The sequence below is a fragment of the Pseudophryne corroboree genome, chromosome 11 (genome assembly GCF_028390025.1).
Source record: "Pseudophryne corroboree isolate aPseCor3 chromosome 11, aPseCor3.hap2, whole genome shotgun sequence".
NCBI lineage: Eukaryota > Metazoa > Chordata > Amphibia > Anura > Myobatrachidae > Pseudophryne > Pseudophryne corroboree.
In genome coordinates this window covers 135,744,283-135,762,788 of record NC_086454.1, presented here as the reverse complement: position 1 = coordinate 135,762,788, position 18,506 = coordinate 135,744,283, and positions in this window count along the sequence as shown.

Genomic DNA, 18,506 nt, shown 5'->3' with positions numbered 1-18,506 from the left:
CCTCTTTTTTTTTTAAATCTGTGTGTAATTCTCTTACATCAAGTATTTACTCTCACTAGGTCCAATTGAAACTATTTGTAATTGACTATGGCATGGGTTAAATACATTCATTGGTAACTTATAAATGGTGCTGATTTGTAGATATGTGGAAACTTTGTGACAAAGGGAACTGATTGTTCTGACAAGACTGAAAGCCAGCTATTTAGAAAGTGACCTTCCTAAAATGGCCACTGCTCCTCCCCCTTACACATCCATGAGGCTTGCACAAGATGGTGGACAGGCCATGTGGCTAGGCAAAAATGGAGGACAGACAATGCGGCTCCTTTGTCACAAAGAAATCACACTCTATACAGGCACCAAAAGTTACTTTAGGCCTGAGTTTAAAAATATACGAAATTTCTCAGCATGCTAACACAGCTAAATTATGGCTATGCACCAACTTTTAAATGTACTTTAAATCTACTTAACAGACAAACAATCCAATCTGAATCAAACACAATATGACTTATTTGAACTTTGTTTTGCAACAATAAAAATACGCTGTAGCATTTTAAATATTATGAGAAACACATTAGCCCTTGAATTTCATATCAGCGCTTTACTGGTAACACAATAGAACACATGGATGTGATTCATCAGCATGTCGCGATGCATCCATCGTTAGCTGGTCGACCACAGTAAAAGTCAAATTATTTTCTAACAAATATTTAAAATGCCAGCTCCATTATATACTGTGGACGCCTGCGCATCTTATTACCATGTGCTATGAATGTGCGCTATACATCGCAAAACACTGCATCCCATAAGAGAAAAACAATACACCCACACATTATCTGAGTTCCAAAGCTCATTGATGTATATATTTGTTATTAAAAGGATAGGTATTCAATATATCACAATGTAGAGTATATATATATATATATAGTTACATGGTTACAATTTACACAGTAAGCAGTTATTACAAACTAATTCAAATACAGACACGGCCAGCAATACAATTACCATATTTTGCTCAAATGCTCACTACGCTCCATATCACTCTCTCTCTCAGTAAAATCATGCAGCCACTGGACAGACAGCATCTCCACCATCATTTGGGACAAAAAAGGCAGCCGGCTCTGTGTGTGATCACCTATACACTGAGTCTCTTGGGGGCGTGCACAGATCTCTTGTTATTAGTCTAGGGGAGGGAACTTTCTCATTCATGATGAGTCACTGGTCAGTGTTTGGGCTTTTGTTCAAGGTTGCTGGTCGACTGGTTTCCTGTCCATCACATGCTTTAAATGGAATGTCCATTGTTCTCTTCAGAATTGTGGCTTTATATTCCTACATTCAATCATAACTACTCATTGCAATGTGCTACAATCTAACCACAGGCACCAAATTAACACACTCATTAATCTGATTACTTTGACACCAAGCACGGCATGTCCATCTTGCTCCGCTCCAATGATACACATAAATGACGTTATATTCCATTATATAATTTAAAACCTTATGATGTCTGGTGCTTGGTATGTTCAATTTATATGGTGTAAGAAATATGTGTTGAATATATCTTTGTGGCATGTCTGTGTAAATGCGTATGTTACCATATATTGCGGTGCGCGCTGCTCGTATTTGCAAGCTTAGCGACTCATAATGTGTGGAGTCTGTATGTTCTCTCTATGTAATATTTTTGACTTCGACAACATTTACCGGTCTTTATTATTCTCCTGTCCGAGGACCGGCTAGAGTAGAGAGTTCTAACGGGCGTCCCCGTCTACTATGCTGTTAAGCTGCTTAATATAAGACTTAGCGTGCTTCATAGTTATAATCACTCAGGGCTGTAATGGAGAGCAAAGTGCAGCTTATCTCACCAGTACCGTCCGCAGCTGTACCTCCCGCCAGGCGTCCGTCCGCGTCCCGTATAGCACTCGACTGCTCAGTTGTTTGGCTTGTGCTAGGAATCTCGTGGCCCGCCTCCTGGTGTCAATTAAGGACAGGTAGCACAGGAAATGACAGCTCCTCTGGCCGATTTGAATCCAACGGCTGTGCTTACGGCTAGGCACTGATCTTATCACACGGGATCATATGGCGGTGTTCACCGGCACTGGGATATGAAGTGCTGCTTTCAGATGCTTGTGTCCACAAATTCAGGGGTCACTCTTGACGCGTTTCTCAGCCTAGTGTCTGTGGCTGTTTCCTCAGAAGTATACCTTCCCCTTCTAGCTCACTGCTTTTATCCCCATAAGGTGCAGCAATCATCCATCATCTAATTAGGTTCATTAACCCTTTCACCTTTAGGATTATTGATAGCAGTAGATACACGCTTACTAAAACATTATCATATTGATATTTATAGCATATAATGACATTAAATTCAGTTATAATTCTTTACTAATATTAACTATATTGTTTGGGACTTTTTCAATTCTGCAACAACTGACACACAAAAGACATCCACTATTTTCAATATAGAGATCATTTTCACTTATCTCATTGTATCCATTTTGTTATTCTATAAAAACCCACTTTACTATTATAAACAGGCTATAAATTAATTATAAATTATATTGTAAACAGACTCTGCGTTAATTGTGAACACTTATATCCTCCTAATCCCCTCAAGGCAGATATAGTAAAAAAAAAAAAAAAAAATATATATATATATATATATATATATAAAATGTTATATGTTCTATAAACATCATGAGCGTCCACTCTCATTATTCTGCCTTTAGCATAAAAGATAAAACTGATAATAACAATAACCATAATCGTTATGAAGCATGATAAATAACAACCATAAAAAGTTAGAGACAAGAGCAGACATCCTTAACTGGATCATTGATCTATTCTCACAAGCGAGAATTAATTCGCTAAATCTAAACCAACCAGAGGTACCTCCTCATTTTATTTTATTTTTTATTTATTATTTGATAAATTTTATTTTCCTAATTCTTACATTATTTTCTTTATTTCTTTATTTGTGGAACAGAAAATGCTATCCATACCCCAACTCCTTCTAATCTCCTTATACCCTGGAATTATAATTATATACCACACCCTTATATATATATATATATCATGTAGTATCTAAACAACGTCCTATATATTATTTAATTCAATGGTGTCATTGTGGCCATGTGGTACCAGAGATCCTTATTAGAAATGTGCACAGGAAATTTTTCGGGTTTTGTGTTTTGGTTTTGGGTTCGGTTCCGTGGCCGTGTTTTGGGTTCGAACGCGTTTTGGCAAAACCTCACCGAATTTTTTTTGTCGGATTCGGGTGTGTTTTGGATTCGGGTGTTTTTTTCAAAAAACCCTAAAAAACAGCTTAAATCATAGAATTTGGGGGTCATTTTGATCCCAAAGTATTATTAACCTCAATAACCATAATTTCCACTCATTTTCAGTCTATTCTGAACACCTCACACCTCACAATATTATTTTTAGTCCTAAAATTTGCACCGAGGTCGCTGGATGACTAAGCTCAGCGACCCAAGTGGCCGACACAAACACCTGGCCCATCTAGGAGTGGCACTGCAGTGTCACGCAGGATGGCCCTTCCAAAAAACACCCCCCAAACAGCACATGATGCAAAGAAAAAAAGAGGCGCAATGAGGTAGCTGTGTGAGTAAGCTAAGCGACCCTAGTGGCCGACACAAACACCTGGCCCATCTAGGAGTGGCACTGCAGTGTCAGGCCGGATGGCCCTTCCATAAAATACTCCACAAACAGCACATGACGCAAAGAAGAAAAAAAAGAGGCGCAATGAGGTAGCTGTGTGACTAAGATAAGTGACCCTAGTGGCCGACACAAACACCTGGCCCATCTAGGAGTGGCACTGCAGTGTCACGCAGGATGGCCCTTCCAAAAAATACTCCCCAAACAGCACATGACGCAAAGAAGAAAAAAAAGAGGCGCAATGAGGTAGCTGTGTGACTAAGATAAGCGACCCTAGTGGCCGACACAAACACCTGGCCCATCTAGGAGTGGCACTGCAGTGTCACGCAGGATGGCCCTTCCAAAAAACACTCCCCAAACAGCACATGACGCAAAGAAAAATGAAAGAAAAAAGAGGTGCAAGATGGAATTGTCCTTGGGCCCTCCCACCCACCCTTATGTTGTATAAACAGGACATGCACACTTTAACCAACCCATCATTTCAGTGACAGGGTCTGCCACACGACTGTGACTGAAATGACGGGTTGGTTTGGACCCCCACCAAAAAAGAAGCAATTAATCTCTCCTTGCACAAACTGTCTCTACAGAGGCAAGATGTCCACCTCATCATCATCCTCCGATTCATCACCGTGTACATCCCCCTCCTCACAGATTATCAATTCGTCCCCACTGGAATCCACCATCACAGCTCCCTGTGTACTTTGTGGAGGCAATTGCTGCTGGTGAATGTCTCCACGGAGGAATTGATTATAATTCATTTTAATGAACATCATCTTCTCCACATTTTCTGGAAGTAACCTCGTACGCCGATTGCTGACAAGGTGAGCGGCGGCACTAAACACTCTTTCGGAGTACACACTTGTGGGAGGGCAACTTAGGTAGAATAAAGCCAGTTTGTGCAAGGGCCTCCAAATTGCCTCTTTTTCCTGCCAGTATACGTACGGACGTGCCTACTTGGATGCGGTCACTCATATAATCCTCCACCATTCTTTCAATGGTGAGAGAATCATATGCAGTGACAGTAGACGACATGTCCGTAATCGTTGTCAGGTCCTTCAGTCCGGACCAGATGTCAGCATCAGCAGTCGCTCCAGACTGCCCTGCATCACCGCCAGCGGGTGGGCTCGGAATTCTGAGCCTTTTCCTCGCACCCCCAGTTGCGGGAGAATGTGAAGGAGGAGATGTTGACCGGTCGTGTCCGCTTGACTTGACAATTTTCTCACCAGCAGTTCTTTGAACCCCTGCAGACTTGTGTCTGCCGGAAAGAGAGATAGAACGTAGGTTTTAAATCTAGGATCGAGCACGGTGGCCAAAATGTAGTGCTCTGATTTCAACAGATTGACCACCCGTGAATCCTTGTTAAGCGAATTAAGGGCTCCATCCACAAGTCCCACATGCCTAGCGGAATCGCTCTGTGTTAGCTCCTCCTTCAATGTCTCCTGCTTCTTCTGCAAAAGCCTGATGAGGGGAATGACCTGACTCAGGCTGGCAGTGTCTGAACTGACTTCACGTGTGGCAAGTTCAAAAGGTTGCAGAACCTTGCACAACGTTGAAATCATTCTCCACTGCGCTTGAGACAGGTGCATTCCACCTCCTATATCGTGGTCAGTTGTATAGGCTTGAATGGCCATTTGCTGCTCCTCCAACCTCTGAAGCATATAGAGGGTTGAATTCCACCTCGTTACCACTTCTTGCTTCAGATGATGGCAGGGCAGGTTCAGGCGTTTTTGGTGTTGCTCCAGTCTTCTGTACGTGGTGCCTGTACGCCGAAAGTGTCCCGCAATTCTTCTGGCCACCGACAGCATCTCTTGCACGCCCCTGTCGTTTTTTAAATAATTCTGCACCACCAAATTCAAGGTATGTGCAAAACATGGGACGTGCTGGAATTTGCCCATATTTAATGCACACACAATATTGCTGGCGTTGTCCGATGCCACAAATCCACAGGAGAGTCCAATTGGGGTAAGCCATTCTGCGATGATCTTCCTCAGTTGCCATAAGAGGTTTTCAGCTGTGTGCGTATTCTGGAAAGCGGTGATACAAAGCGTAGCCTGCCTAGGAAAGAGTTGGCGTTTGCGAGATGCTGCTACTGGTGCCGCCGCTGCTGTTCTTGCGGCGGGAGTGAATACATCTACCCAGTGGTCTGTCACAGTCATATAGTCCTGAGTCTGCCCTGCTCCACTTGTCCACATGTCCGTGGTTAAGTGGACATTGGGTACAACTGCATTTTTTAGGACACTGGTGAGTCTTTTTCTGAGGTCTGTGTACATTTTCGGTATCGCCTGCCTAGAGAAATGGAACCTAGATGGTATTTGGTACCGGGGACACAGTACCTCAAACAAGTCTATAGTTGGCTCTGCAGTAATGATGGATACCGGAACCACGTTTCTCACCGCCCAGGATGCCAAGGCCTCAGTTATCCGCTTTGCAGCAGGATGACTGCTGTGATATTTCATCTTCCTCGCAAAGGACTGTTGGACAGTCAATTGCTTGGTGGAAGTAGTAAAAGTCGTCTTACGACTTCCCCTCTGGGATGACCATCGACTCCCATCAGCAACAACAGCAGCGCCAGCAGCAGTAGGCGTTACACGCAAGGATGCATCGGAGGAATCCCAGGCAGGAGAGGACTCGTCAGAATTGCCAGTGACATGGCCTGCAGGACTATTGGCATTCCTGGGGAAGGAGGAAATTGACACTGAGGGAGTTGGTGGGGTGGTTTGCGTGAGCTTGGTTACAAGAGGAAGGGATTTACTGGTCAGTGGACTGCTTCCGCTGTCGCCCAAAGTTTTTGAACTTGTCACTGACTTATAATGAATGCGCTGCAGGTGACGTATAAGGGAGGATGTTCCGAGGTGGTTAACGTCCTTACCCCTACTTATTACAGCTTGACAAAGGCAACACACGGCTTGACACCTGTTGTCCGCATTTCTGTTGAAATACTTCCACACCGAAGAGCTGATTTTTTTGGTATTTTCACCAGGCATGTCAATGGCCATATTCCTCCCACGGACAACAGGTGTCTCCCCGGGTGCCTGACTTAAACAAACCACCTCACCATCAGAATCCTCCTTGTCAATTTCCTCCCCAGCGCCAGCAACACCCATATCCTCCTCATCCTGGTGTACTTCAACACTGACATCTTCAATCTGACTATCAGGAACTGGACTGCGGGTGCTCCTTCCAGCACTTGCAGGGGGCGTGCAAATGGTGGAAGGCGCATGCTCTTCACGTCCAGTGTTGGGAAGGTCAGGCATCGCAACCGACACAATTGGACTCTCCTTGTGGATTTGTGATTTCGAAGAACGCACAGTTCTTTGCTGTGCTTTTGCCAGCTTAAGTCTTTTCATTTTTCTAGCGAGAGGCTGAGTGCTTCCATCCTCATGTGAAGCTGAACCACTAGCCATGAACATAGGCCAGGGCCTCAGCCGTTCCTTGCCACTCCGTGTGGTAAATGGCATATTGGCAAGTTTACGCTTCTCCGACGACGATTTTATTTTAGATTTTTGAGTCCTTTTTTTACTGATATTTTGTGTTTTGGATTTTACATGCTCTGTACTATGACATTGGGCATCGGCCTTGGCAGACGACGTTGATGGAATTTCATCGTCTCGGCCATGACTAGTGGCAGCAGCTTCAGCACGAGGTGGAAGTGGATCTTGATCTTTCCCTATTTTTGGAACCTCAACATTTTTGTTCTCCATATTTTAATAGGCACAACTGAAAGGCACCTCAGGTAAACAATGGAGATGGATGGATACTAGTATACTTATGGATGACGAGTGACTGACGACACAGAGGTAGCTACAGCCGTGGACTACCGTACTGCGTCTGCTAGTATAGAGATGATAATGATATAAAATATATATATATATATCACTACTGCAGGTATATATAATATAATGACGGACCTGCTGGACACTGTCAGCAGACTCCTAAACTACTAGTATGAAGAAGATAGAAAAAAAAACCCCACCACAGGTAGGTATACAATTATGGACGAGCACTGACGACACAGAGGTAGCTACAGCCGTGGACTACCGTACTGCGTCTGCTAGTATAGAGATGATAATGATATAAAAATATATATATATATCACTACTGCAGGTATATATAATATAATGACGGACCTGCTGGACACTGTCAGCAGACTCCTAAACTACTAGTATGAAGAAGATAGAAAAAAAAACCCACCACAGGTAGGTATACAATTATGGACGAGCACTGACGACACAGAGGTAGCTACAGCCGTGGACTACCGTTCTGCGTCTGCTAGTATAGAGATGATAATGATATAAAAAATATATATATATCACTACTGCAGGTATATATAATATAATGACGGACCTGCTGGACACTGTCAGCAGACTCCTACTACTAGTATGAAGAAGATAGAAAAAAAAACCCACCACAGGTAGGTATACAATTATGGACGAGCACTGACGACACAGAGGTAGCTACAGCCGTGGACTACCGTACTGCGTCTGCTAGTATAGAGATGATAATGATATAAAAAATAGATATATATCACTACTGCAGGTATATATAATATAATGACAGACCTGCTGGACACTGTCAGTAGACTCCTAAACTACTAGTATGAAGAAGATAGAAAAAAAAACCCCACCACAGGTAGGTATACAATTATGGACGAGCACTGACGACACAGAGGTAGCTACAGCCGTGGACTACCGTACTGCGTCTGCTAGTATAGAGATGATAATGATATAAAAAATATATATATATCACTACTGCAGGTATATATAATATAATGACGGACCTGCTGGACACTGTCAGCAGACTCCTAAACTACTAGTATGAAGAAGATAGAAAAAAAAAAACACCACAGGTAGGTATACAATTATGGACGAGCACTGACGACACAGAGGTAGCTACAGCCGTGGACTACCGTACTGCGTCTGCTAGTATAGAGATGATAATGATATAAAAAATATATATATATCACTACTGCAGGTATATATAATATAATGACGGACCTGCTGGACACTGTCAGCAGACTCCTAAACTACTAGTATGAAGAAGATAGAAAAAAAAACCCACCACAGGTAGGTATACAATTATGGACGAGCACTGACAACACAGAGGTAGCCACAGCCGTGGACTACCGTACTGCGTCTGCTAATATAGAGATGATAAAGATGATAGAGATGAACAAAAAAAATATAACACTACTGCAGGTAAATATTTATATAATATAATGAATGACGGACCTGCTGGACACTGTCAGCAGAATGCGTTTATAGAATAAATAAAAAAAACACCACAGGAGTGTTTAACTTTTTCAGGCAGACAATATACTGGTGGTCACTGGTCAGTCACACTGGCAGCAAAAGTGTGCACTGTACTCCTGTTATAACTGCACCCCAGTCTCCCCCACAATTCAGCTGTGTGAGCAGTGAGCACTCAGCACAGTCAGATATACATAGATGATATTATCATGCAGCACACTGAGGTTGAGCACAGATATGGTATGTGACTGTGTATCGTTTTTTTTTTCAGGCAGAGAACGGATTATATTAAATAATAAATAAAACTGGTGGTGGTCACTAGTAACTATCAGCAAAACTCTGCACTCTGAGTACTCCTAATGCTCCCCAAAATTACTAAGTTAGTAGTAAATCAACTCAAGTGTCTCTATCTATTCTAACGAAGAGGACGCCAGCCACGTCCTCTCCCTATCAATCTCAATGCACGTGTGAAAATGGCGGCGACGCGCGGCTCCTTATATAGAATCCGAGTCTCGCGATAGAATCCGAGCCTCGCGAGAATCCGACAGCGGGATGATGACGTTCGGGCGCGCTCGGGTTAACCGAGCAAGGCGGGAAGATCCGAGTCTGCCTCGGACCCGTGTAAAAAGGCTGAAGTTCGGGGGGGTTCGGATTCCGAGGAACCGAACCCGCTCATCTCTAAGATTCCTAATCTGAATATCCAGTAGGCCTCTTTATTACATAATTCTCGATATCTATCCCCTCTCCTGACAGTAGTCTTTATCTGTTCAATTGCTTTCACTTTTAAATCGCTTAATCCCCCTTTCTCACAGTTCAAAATATGTCTTGGCAAGCTATGAATTTTTGATTTATTAATTAGTTACCCCCCTCCTATGTTCCAAAAATCTGACATTTAAGCTGCGAATAGTGCAACCTACATACTGGATTCCACACCCACATGTCAGAACATAGATTACATATGAGGACTGACGGTTCATAAAGTCCTCTATTGGATAGGTATTACTATCTGTATGTGAAATAATCCCAGTACTCCTGTGGTCTGCATGTGGACAGGTTATACACCCATTCCGTCCACATTTAAAGAACCCTTTTGGTTTCGGTGGCAACCAATTTAATGTCATATTTTGAACCAGTGTGTCGCCTGATCTCTTTTTTTGCAGCATACTAGGTGCCAGTTTTTGTTTCAAATTCCTGGATTTCCTAAAGACTGCCTTCCTTTTATCTTCCAGTATGGGGGCTAATATTTTATCATGCTTTAATAATAACATGTTTTTCTCAACTATAGATTTGATCTGCTGTGCTGCTGAATTATATTGGGTTATGAAGGACAGGGACCTTGTCCCTAAACTCTCTCCAGAGCTTAGACTCTGCAGAGTTTTCCTTCAGGGACTAACACAAAAAGATTCTAACACATGAGCAAGCCAATGTAAAGCTGCCCATGGGGGTACCAGCAGGTCCTAAAATCTAATCTATGTCTGCAGGCCTGAGTGTTTGACCCTGCGACTTGTTGATCATCATAGCGAATCAAATGCTTACAGGAAACTGCAGGCTTGGATCGAAAATAAAAGTTGCTGGGGATAAGGGGTATACGTGGTATAAACACAGTCTTGTCTGTACCGCATCTCGTTAGAATCTCTGACTCAATTAGGTTCCTCTGCAGAACAGTCACTTTACGTCGGGTTCTGTTGCATAACTTGGGCAGAGTAATGTTCCACAGAAGCATGAACGGATCATCAACTTTCAGTGCAGGGCTGTATGCTGGAAGTCTAGCTGCACTAAGCGAGTTCAAAACTTCCACTCATACTGTATAGTCATTTTGGAGGAGCCTGCACACTTCACGCGCCAGTTTCCTCAGTTTCTTTCTAGGTCACTAAGCTATACAGTAGTGAAAACGCAATACAAATTCATACAATAGTGTTTTTTCATCTCGATAGTCCAGAAACAGTCCCTAGAAGCAGGGACGTGCAGTCAGGAGGCAGGGGAGGCAGTGCCTCCCCTGTAATAATGTTTGATGTAATACAAAGAAGATATTTATAACACAAGTTCTGTGTTATAATTATCTTCTTTGCATTCTTCTAATCATATTATCTGGGGAAACACAGGCAACTGTGGGTGGGAGGTAGCTGAGAGCGCTGCCTCCAACTGACAATAATAAAGTGTCTGAGCGGGGGCGGGGCAGGGGGCGGAGCCAAATCGAGTGCAGGAAGAGCCCATTGAAGAAACATAGAGAAGAGGCACCAGCAGATGTGCCTCATTGACAGGGGCGTGCCTGCATCCCACTTCAAAGCCCACCCCTGTCAGTGAGGCAGACTTGATTGGTCAGCGGCTCCAGCACTGAGCAGTGACTGTTTACTGCTGTGAGTGCAGAGACGGTTGGTTCTAAATCGGAGTGGGAGAAGGGACCTTATGACGTCACTAGGGGAGGAGACACGTCACCAGGGGAAGGAGCTACGGCCAAACAGGGTACCCGAAAAGTACCCTCGTGGGCTTGGTGGCTCGCTCCACTTCGCTCGCCACCTGATTACTAAAGGTAATAGTTGGTAGCGTGGATAGTAGAGGAACTATCCCACTGGCCTAGCTCCTCCCCCTTGTGTTGTGGCTCCTCCTCCTGATGTAAAAGGTCCCTTAGGCCACTTGAATCTAGCATCAACTGTGCAGAGACTGTCTCTCTTCCTCCTTCCCTACCTCCCTCTCCAGGTGCTGTTTGCTTTACAGATGCTGAGGTAAGTAGATGAGGGTGCAGAATCCCACACAGCTATACCAGCTGCAGGGGTAGCATTGTTATCAGAGGGCTCTGGTGCCCTGCACCTGGCTGTTACAATCACATAAGATCAGGCTACTGCCATACCTCCCAACTTTGGCCGCCTTGAAAGAGGGACACTCGCGCGGCGAAGGGGCGTGGCCTATGAAAAGGGGGCGTGGCTTCGCGGGAAGACCCGCGATCGCGAGCCACGCCCCCAATTTCGTCACTGAGGGGGCATGCCCAGCGCTCCGTGAGCCGCTGGCATGCCTCCTCTCCCTCTGTCTACAATGAATAGACGCTGTGCGCATGCGCACAGCGTCTATTCACCGCTGCTCTGCTAAGCAGGGCAGCGAGAGACTGAGCCTCCCAACTGCTCCCCCCCACCGCGGGACACTACGGCCCGCGGGTGGGACAGCGGGACAGACCCAAAAAAACGGGACTGTCCCGCGAAAATCGGGACAGTTGGGAGGTATGCTACTGCTGACAGGGTCAGGGATATGGCAGGAGCAGGCTGCATGTCACTGTCTGCTCCAGCCTTTAGTTTCCCAGCCATCAGCTACCGCCTCTGGATGTGACTTACTGATAAGCAGTGACTGGAGTATATCCCTCTCAAACACACACACACACACACACACACACACACACACACACACACACACACACACACACACACACACACACACACACACACACACACACACACACACACACACACACACACACACACACACACACACACACACACACACACACACACACACACACACACACACACACACACACACACACACACACACACACACACACACACACACACACACACACACACACTGCAGCAGCACAGCCCTGGAAGGGAGTGGGAGGAAGATGGAGGCTGGAGCTCTTCACCAGTGGTGCAAGTGGGCGGGTACGGGTGGGTACGGCGTACCCGTAAGAATTTAGCCGTGGGTACGCCGTACCCACACCGACGGGCCGCCGCTCCTCGCACCGCCGCTGATGTGAGGGAAGGAGAGCGCAGCCTGTGCCTCTCCTTCCCCTCAGTCTCCGGCGGCTGTCATAGTTTAATTCAGCGCCGATCCGTGAGCCAATCAGAGCTCGCGGTGCGAGCTCTGATTGGCTCACGGATCGGCGCTGAATTAAACTGTGAGACACCCGCCGGAGACTGAGGGGAAGGAGAGGCACAGGCTGCGCTCTCCTTCCCTCACACAGGACGGCAGCGGCCAGCGGCAGCGGTGAGCAGGGAAGGGGGGGGGTTATACCTGGCACTGGGGGATATCTGGCACTGGGGGGGCATTTCTATCTGGCACTGGGGGATATCTGGCACTGGGGGGCATATATACCTGGCACTGGGGGGCATATATACCTGGCACTGGGGGATATCTGGCACTGGGGGGCATATATACCTGGCACTGGGGGATATCTGGCACTGGGGGGCATATATACCTGGCACTGGGGGATATCTGGCACTGGGAGGCATATATACCTGGCACTGGGGGATATCTGGCACTGGGGGATATCTGGCACTGGGGGGCATATATACCTGGCACTGGGGGGCATATATACCTGGCACTGGGGGATATCTGGCACTGGGGGGCATATATACCTGGCACTGGGGGATATCTGGCACAGGGGGGCATGTATACCTGGCACTGGGGGATATCTGGCACTGGGGGGGCATGTATACCTGGCACTGGGGGATATCTGGCACTGGGGGCATATCTGGCACTGTAGGGGCATTTCTGTATCTGGCACGGGGGGCAATGTATATCTGACACAGTGGGGGCATTTGTGTATCTGGCACTGTGGGGCAATGTGTATCTGGCACTGTGGGGCAATGTATATCTGGCACTGTGGGGCAACGTGTATCTGACACTGCGAGGCAATGTATATCTGGCACTCTGGGGGCATTTCTGTATCTGGCACTGTGGGGCAATGTGTATCTGGCACTGTTAGTCAATGTGTATCTGGCACTGTGGGGCAATGTATATCTGTCACTGTGGGGCAATGTGTATCTGACACTGCGAGGCAATGTATATCTGGCACTCTGGGGGCATTTCTGTATCTGGCACTGTGGGGCAATGTGTATCTGGCACTGTGGGGCAATGTATATCTGGCACTGTGGGGCAACGTGTATCTGACACTGCGAGGCAATGTATATCTGGCACTCTGGGGGTATTTCTGTATCTGGCACTGTGGGGCAATGTGTATCTGGCACTGTTAGTCAATGTGTATCTGGCACTGTGGGGCAATGTATATCTGTCACTGTGGGGCAATGTGTATCTGGCACTGTGGGGCAATGTATATCTGGCACTGTGGGGCAACGTGTATCTGGCACTATTGGGGTCATACGTGTATCTGCCCCTCCCCCATATGTGTATCACGCCCCCATTTCCATTGGCCACGCCCCATGTGGCATTTGGCCACACCCATTTTTTGCGCGCGCCTTCGGCGCGCGCACACAGTACCCGTAAGACATTTTTTCTACTTGCACCACTGCTCTTCACTAACTTTGCATGGATTTGTTATATGGTCTGGTTGTTCTGTAGTGCCAGGTATGCTGAGTGATGGCACTGAGGTCAGGCTCAGGCTCCTTATCTGGGCTTTCACATGCCAGGTTTCTGAGAGGCAGGGGAGGATAGCCACTATGGTATTACCCCATAGTTGCCTAACCTCCCTCACAGAGCCGGCCCTAACCAATATGATGCCCTAGGCAAAATTTTGTCTGGTGCCCCCTAGCACCACCGCTGGTTCTGCCTCTGACCTTGCACCTGTTTCCCAGCACCATCACCCCTCACCTATAGCAGTCCTTATTTTGGTGTTTGTACCCCCTATATTTTAAATAGGAACAGTTCGCACATTTGGCGCACAGCCCAAAAAGGGGTGTGTTTTTGCTGGCAAGAAGCATGGTCACACAATAGTAACCCCAATTCCAATTACGCCACACAGTACTGCAACTTTATTCACATTTGATCATGCGATAGTGTCCATAATTCATATTACATCCCACAGCAGTAGCACTTTACCTTATAAACGTTAGTCCTCACAGTAGAGCTCCTTATTCACATTACATCACACTGAATTGCTTCTTATTCACATTACACCACACCCCATTGCCTTTTATTCACATTAGATGACACAGGAGTGCCCTTTCTATATACAACGCCACATAGTAGAGCACCTTATACACATAATGCCACACATTAGTAATGCATTTATACACCTAAATCCACACAGTAATGTCCCTTACACATATGAGACACCTTATTAATGTCCTTATAAACATAATGCGCCTTACACATTTTGACAACCTTTATTAATGCCCTTTTACACATAATGTCCCTTACACATACGGTGCATTTTATTAATGCCCTTATACACATAATGACACACATAGTGCCCCCTACACATTTGCTGCACATTATTAGTGCCCCTATACACATAATGACACACATACAGTAGTACCCTGTTACACATATGCCGCACATTAATGCCCTTATACACATAATGACACACATAGTGCCCCTTACACATATATTGCACATTATTAATGCATTCTTACATGACACACATAATGCTCCTTACACATATTCCGAACACTACTGCACAACCAACCCACTCACATGCACACAGCACTCACACTGCCACTAACACTGTGACCTCTGCCTCTGCTTGGATACAGATGTGTCCTCATAAATCTTGCCCCAATGCTAACATTGGGCACCTTTTTTATGGAAATGCATCTTATTTGCATTACTATGTGGCTAGGATGCACAAGCAGCTTTTACTGATTAAAATGATATGCAGCATGCCTATATACTGTGTGAGACTGTGGCTGTATCTGCATATGAAATGCTACACACAGAATATAGGCATGTTGCATATAATTTTAATCAGCAGAAGCTGCTGATGCCCCATGGCATATCAAATGCCCTAGGCAATTGCCTAGTTGCCTATGCCTATGGCCGGCTCTGCAAGTCCCTCATTCTGCAGGAGACTCCCTGAAATAGCAGCAATCTCCCTCACTCCCTGAATAGTCCAGCAATCTCCCTGATTGCACCTTTCCCCCATTATGCAGCTGTTACATTCTTGGGGGGGGGGGGGGGGGAAGAAATCAGAGCTACATACATGCAAATGGGATCATTAATGCCATTTCCTTGCATTGGTTATAAGGCACAGCGATCCCTATGGCCACTTACAGTATATGGGACCTCTTGTAAAACACAATACACAAATAAATCCTGCAAAATATCAGTGTATTTTCTTCAACAAGTAGATCTTACTAACTTTGGGGCCCATCTACATTTAGATGTAAGTCATTTTCATGACACGCCTCTCCGATGTAGCAGTACACGCCCGCGCTGATAGGTGTCACTTTCACAATCTCCCTGAAATGCTTTTTCAAAAGTAGTCAAGAATGTATTACCCTCTGTATTCTCCCAAAATATACTGTATGTGAGCAGACACCTAAAAAATGCTGGCATCCTCCCTCAGGAGGGATCCGGTTAGTAACCCGTCTATCAGGATACCAGCTGTCAGAATACTGATGCCGGAAACCCCACACAGGGGTTAATTCAGGTTGCATCGCTGTCGCGATGGGACCGTAATTCGCCCTCCATGGTGCCAATGCGCATGCGCAGGTATCGTCCTGCATATGCGCTCCCACCAAATGCGATCAGTTCGCAATGGGCGCGAATGCCTTTGCCTGATTGACAGGCATAGGTGTTCGCGGGGCATGTGCGGGGTGGCGATGCACCATTGTGGGGACAGTGTGGGGAAACCAGAGGCGGGTCAGCTGCGTTTTCATGGTTGCTGCATGACATCACACGCAGCCGCTCAGATGTAAAAAATGTTGGCGGCCCTCCTGCATATGCATCTCTAATTTCTGCTTGAGCAATGCAATCGCAACTGTTTTCTGATTGCATCGCTGGGCCCGTCAATTAGCATGCTGGGAGGCCTTGCCTTGCGATGGGCGGCCCCCAGCATGCCACAGAAGGAATTGCAGATTCAGTTTTTTTGCAAAATCTGTGATCCTTGCTGAATAACCCCCACTATTAGGAATGCCGACACCAGCATCCCGATTAGGTTCACCATCCCAGCGCCGGAATCCCATCAGCCATGATGCCAAACGACAAGCCAGCGGGACGATGTAGGGAGGGGGGAAGTTAGGCTAAGGCTGCTGGGGGAGGGTTAGGTTTAGGCTGCGTCCCTGGGGGGGTTAGGTTTAGCCTGCGTCCCTGGGGGGGTTAGGTTTAGGCTTTGGGGAGGGAGGGTTAGGGGCCAGGGGGAAAGGTAAGGTAGGTATATATACTCTGTATATAGATGATCAAGCTGCTGCTGCAGGGACAGGGAGGCAGGAGAGGAGCACTGGAGCCCCCAGGAGGACACATCAGTTCAGCTGCTGCTGCTTGGTCGTGTACCTCATAGCACCCTGCACATCATACTCAGTATAGATCTGCCCCAGGCTGCCTGCATCAGTGTCCGTGCTGTGCCCCAGCAGACGCGGACATGGACGCCACTGCACTGAAGCTGGATGCGCTGAAGTTCACAAAGCTGTGTTCCACTACAAGGTATGATCCCAGCCCCCGCTGCCTTACCCTGTACACTGCAGCGTACACCTGCGTTGTGGTGAGCTGCATTACATCACTTACCCATATTGCTGTACACTGTATATAGATCATGTATGTTGTGTGACAGTAAGCACCTGTCCCCATTCCAACTCCTGTGCACAGTGATACCCAACAGTGGAGAAAGTAACTATTTACTCTCCTAGAACAAAGTTGTCATTTTATACAATCCCGGCTGTTATGAGCGTAATGTGTAAGGGCCACTACAACTGCTCTTTTCCCATGAGCGCCAAAGTATATCATCGCTTACCAAAAAATATGCTTCGGGCCAGCCGTGCAAGTATCTTAATATTTTACTGCTTGCATAACATCTTTAAAGTGAGACTGGCACAACTTTTGGATACAATAGATACTGTTGCACCTTTTGTATAATGCCCACAGAACCAGTGGGTTCATACACTGTATGCTGGTCATTGACCTCACCGCACGTCACTGCCTAGAAGTACTGTATAATTTCCCAAAAAATATTCTATGTACAGACACAACCCTTACAGTTTTACTATATGTATAGATTTTTACTGCGGGGTTCCCCAATTTATCTTTGGCTATGTAAGGCTTTGTATGAACCCAACTTCCACTGTTGTTACGTTGTTTTTTACTCTTGCAGTATATATTAGGCATGCTTACCTACTTTCTGGTAGCTCTCTCCGAAGAGAGCTGCCAGGTCGGCTCAGTGGAGGGGTAGGGCAGGACAATGACGAGAAGAGGGGGCAGAATGGGGCATGGCAGAGGCGGGACAAAGGCGGCACGAGCAGTGGCGTCATGAGGAGGGTGCGGGGGGTGCGGCCCGCACCCAGGTGTCACCCTTCAATGGGGTGACACCAAAAAGGGCTGCACCCTCGCACCCCCATCCCATCCGCAGCGGTAGCATTCACACTCCCTCCCGGCACCAAGCCCCCTCAACCCCGCCGACTTCGGACGCGATGAGGGGCGGAGCTTGATTGCCGGCCTCGCACCGCAGGCACCGTTGCTGCACTGAAGCAGAGCTGATACTAGTGCACTGCGGGCGTGGCGGCGGCAGCAGCAACAGATCCCTCCCCCTGTCCCTCAGCACATTGGGAGCTGCTTGCTGTTGGGAGGGGGAGTGACGAGTGAGGTGGGAAGTGACCTGGCGCGGAAAGATTGAGTTTGGGAGCTAGGAGGAGTAGGCTAACGCTGGAGAAAGAGTGCATGGGCTCATGGTGAGTGACTCGATTATAAGCAGGCTGGGGGAAGGGGAGAGAC